Raw genomic sequence first — 5002 nt, 5'->3', positions numbered from 1 at the left:
CTTCAATGGTGTGCCCAACAAAGATTTTAACAATTCTAAAGCAATAGGGACTCATTAAGTACACAATACTTTGCCTGAAGAAAAAGTTAATTATTTACAACATCTGTCAAAGTGTCTTTGTAACAAAACTTATATTTCATTTAAAATATTTTCAAATAATTCTAAAATAACATGACTATGTTAATCAACAATACTTTTCATGCCAGAGTCCAATAAGAATGCGATAATTCATAAGGGCAACAATAGCAAGAGCACAAATCATTAACTCAGGCTGCATAAGATCAAGGTAAATTTTCAACTTCAATTCCCTATTGTAAGTCCATGGAGTAAAGTTCACCTGTGGTCATTGATTTCTTTACCACCATTGATCAAATGGAGAGATGAACTTAGAAACATGAGGTAATGGATACCTCATGTGAAAACACAGTTGTCTAGGTTACACTGCTTAAAGAGAAAAATGACCTACTTGTCTCAGGCAATGATAAAACTGTATTACTGATAGTAATGTCTAATGTTTAGAGCGTTTGTGTTCTGTGGCGGGTGATGAAATCAGCATGTGCTCTATTATCATTCATGTGTGAAAAATGTTCTAGGTGATCACTGTATACCAGGTCCTGCTCTAATCTTGGGTATATAGCAGTGGAAAGAAAAAGATTAAAATTATGGTCCTCATGGAGTTTACATTCTAATGCGTTTTAATTTGAACTATAAAATAATATAGTGAGGTGAGAGCTGTTATTATTTTTATTTTGTAACTTTTTATTAAAATAAAATACATTCAGAGAAAAGTACACATGCCATAACAGCACAGAACAATGAATTCTCACTAGCTGAACACATTTCACAATAAGAAACAGAATATACCAGCATCTCATAGGTTGTGGGATTGAGTCCTGCATCCGGGCTCCCTGTTTCACGGGGGAGTCTGCTTTAAGGATTCTCTTCCTCTGCCCCTCCCCTCACTTGCATGCGCATTTCTCTCTCTCCCCTTTCTCTCTATATTGCCATGGTATCTTACAACACTCCTTTGGTTTAATTTTTAATCAATGAATGTAAAATAAATCTTTGTGAACAGTGTCAGAAAAGTACCCAACCTCATTTTTAAAAAAAAATATTTCATTTGAGAGAGAGAGCTCGCCCACGTGCGCTCTGGCAATTGTGGGGGAGGGGCAGAGAGAAAGAGACAAGCCGACTCCCCGCTGAGCAGGGAGCTCGGTTCAGGCTGGATCCCAGGACTCTGGGATCCTGACCTGAGCTGCAGGCAGGCACTTAATTGACTGAGCCACCCAGGCGCCCCACAGCCTCATTTTTTTCCAGAGCGTTGTCATGTTAGGAAGACTTTGGAGTCACTCAATGCTGATTTATAATCTCAATATCCAGATTGTGACTTTGGAAAATGAGGACTCATTTGTACCTACATTTCCACATTTCTAAAATAATTGTAAAAATAGTAGCTACCTCAAGCATGTTATGGAAATTCTGCTGAGGATAATTTAGTACTCCACATTTTGCTGATCCCTAAAAAAGTCGCTATTAAAAATGATTTTAGAAATAAAATCCTAAGCCAAATTTCATAATTACATTCCAAGGAAGCATATCTCAATTCAGGGGGGAAAAGGGGTAAAAATGCATTTAGTGGAAATATTAAAAGATAATAAAGATGAAATTATAAATGTGTCATTCTCTCTAATTCTCTTTCCTTCTTTCTTCCTTCATTATCTCTCAAACTTACCTGTCAATAATAAAAATCTAAAATCTCTCTACTTCATATAGGTTTTGAATAGCCAACTATAACAACAGTTTCTTTTTAATTATATAACTGAGTATATTCTATGGACTATATACATACTTGACAAAATATCATTTATACCCAACATTTTTCCAAAATTCGCACATTAGGGATAAACAACGAAAAGTGTGGCTCACTTCTCTTATTTGTATCTCCTGTAAAGTTTGCTTAATACATGCCAAAATACACGTCCAAGACTTTAGGACACCGCAGCTCTTATACCAACCTAGATTTTACCCAGTAGATGCATGCTCAGAAAAAAACAGATGTCAAAAGTGAATATCATAAAGCAGAAGCCACATTTATGTTGGTTCTACCATTTTGCCTAGTTTGAACAATCCTGGAAGCACATGGCTTTACTGAAACAGGTGCAGCAGAAGCCTGAGACTCTAGTGTCTAGCTTCATGGATTGTCAAGGGGCAGGTTATGGAGTATTTACTGTTGATAACAATTACAGTAAATATGGTATGGTCCTGACCCCAGCATTGTGCAGGTGTGTTCCTGATTCAACTTCAAGATCTTGGCAGAAGCAGCACATGCCCAGGCCAGTTTTGTGGTGTGCTATTAGGAGTACTGGGAGCATATATGTATGTGGGGTAACATCATCTAACTGGAGCCTCAGTATAACAATGATGAAAATTAAGGGAAAGGGAAAATCTTGATATTATTAAAAGAAAAAAAGTTACCTTCAAACAAGCAGTAATAGGACTGATGAACTTCTTAACATAAGTGATAAAAACAAGGAGAAAGTGGAATAACATCTTTAATATGTTAAATGAAAATAATTGCCAACCAAGAATGCTATAACTACTAAAAATATTTTCAAAAATAAAAGAAAGATGTTTTCAAATAAATAAAAATATAAAGAGTATGTCTACCTAGTAGCTACCTAAAGTAGAACTTTAGTTCTTCTTTAGTAAACTCTACCTAAAGAATAGTAGTAGAACTCTACCTAAAGAACAGCTAAATGGAGTGCTGTAGACTAAAGGAAAATGAAACATGAAAATTCAGGAAGGAAATAAGAGCAAAGAATAAGGGGTGAGGGAAGGAGCTTAGGTCTGTGGGTAAATATAAGAGAATATTAACTGCACAAAAGAAAACCAATAATGCTTACATAGCAAATAGATATGTAGAATTAAAATGCATGGCATCGATAACACAAAAGCCAAGAGGGAAGAAATGGACTCAGTGTGCTTGGTTTCTAGGACTTTCAAAGAAGTTGGAGAAGTAGTAGTGCCTACTTAATTATCATTACTCAAGGTTCAGTATATAAAATTTCGAGGTTAACCACTACAGAATAATGTTTAAAAAATGTGTAATTAATAGATTAAAGGGATAAAAATAATCACAAAAAACTCACACATGATAATCCTAAATAAAGACCAGAAACTAGAAAGGAAGGAACAAAAACAAATTTCTGCTTATGGCTAAGATGGAGTAACAGGAACTGGATATACCCTCCCACCTGAAACAACTTAAAAAAAAAAAGACAAAATTAAAAAAACAATAGTTTTTAAGACATTGGAGATTAGGCAATGAGATGAGCCCTGTGATCACCCAAGCCTAGTGCCTGAGGGTTTCTTGCCACACTACACAGTATGGTGGTCTTCCTGAGGTGAGGAGATAGAACTGAGAATTATGAAACCAAAGCAGGTAGGATTCAGAGTGCAAAGTACAGGAGAGAAGAGAGCTGCCTAGACAGATCTGCAGAGCGTCCACGTTAGGTTTTTAGCTGAGTACTGACCAGAACATCTGAATGAAAAACGTGTCAGAGGCCAAGAAAGGTATCATCTGAGAAGATTAAAGGGAGGAATGCCTGGAGTCCACTTGGGATTGGGGAGAATTCCTGTTCTCACAAGTCAGAGTGGAACTCTTCATGATTTACATGGCATTCATAGTGCTCTCAGGAGGTTTTTACCTTAGTAGTGGCGAAAAGCTGAGCTTAAAGCAATACCAGAAAGGATCAGTTCCCAAGTAAAGTAAATGAATTCCAGAACAAACTCAAAAGTATTTATAGGAGTACAAAATTATCCAATAACCAAAGAGGTAAGATTCACAATGTCCCCAAAGGAGAGAATGGGAAGGAAAGAAAATATTTGAAGAAATAATAGCTGAACATTTTCCAAATTTGAGGGAAACTATAAGAACATAGATCAAAGGTGATCAAACACTAAGAACAAGAAGTATAAAGAAAACTAGAGTAAAACAAAACATAATCAAATTGCTTAAACCTAGAAATTGAAAAATTTAAAAGCACTCAGAAGAAAAACACCCCAGAGGAAAAAAAACAAGGAGAGTAGACTTTTTGTCAGAAACATTGCAAGTCAGAAAACAATTGAAACAACATCTTTAAGTACAAGGAAAAAAAGAAGAAATAAAGGAAACTGGCAACCTAGAACTCTATACCCAGTAAAAATACTTTTAAGAAATGAAAGCCAAAGAATAGATAAGCAAAATATGTTTTTCAGACATATAGAAGCTGAAATTCTTCATTAACAGGCCTGCATGATGAACCATATTAAAGGAAATCCTTCAGGCCCAAGGAAAATGATGCCAGATGGAAATCTGGATCTACATAAGAACTGAAGAGCACCTTAAAACAGCACCTATGTGAGCAAGTTTAAAGATTTTTAGATTATTTAAATCTTTTAAAAAGATATCTGATGGTTTAAAGCAAAAATGATGAAAATAACAAATTATTGTGGTTTATAATATACTAAAAGTAAAATGTTGACAAGAGCAGAAAGATTGAGAAGGCAGAAATGTAGTATGTTGCAAGGCCTTTCTTTATAGTATATGTGAATTGGTATAATATCACTTACAGGTGGATTCTGATACGTTAAAGATATTTACTAAAAACCTGAAAGTAACCAATAGAATAACATAACAAAGAGTTATAGGTAATAGCCAACAAGGTAGGTAAGTTGGAATCATTAAAAAAGAAGAAAAGAACCTATTTAATTAATCCGAAACAGATCAGAAAGCAAAAGGGTGGTAATGAGGGAAGCAGATGGGATGAATAGAACATAAACAGCAAGAGGACAGATTTAAACTCAGCCATATCAGTGATTACATTAACTGTAAAAAGTCTAAATATCCAAAGTAAAAGGCAGAGATGGGCTGGCTGGATTAAAATATAAAGGCCCAACTCTATGCATTCAACAAGAAACCCATCTTACACAAATATACAAATAGGTTAAAAGTAAAATATGG

Source organism: Eumetopias jubatus, unplaced genomic scaffold (assembly GCF_037043125.1).
Source record: "Eumetopias jubatus isolate StellerSeaLion01/CBP00866 unplaced genomic scaffold, mEumJub1_p1.0 scaffold_12, whole genome shotgun sequence".
Classification (NCBI taxonomy): Eukaryota; Metazoa; Chordata; class Mammalia; order Carnivora; family Otariidae; genus Eumetopias; species Eumetopias jubatus.
The sequence above is the reverse complement of the archived record's forward strand: the minus strand, read 5'-3'. Positions refer to the sequence as shown.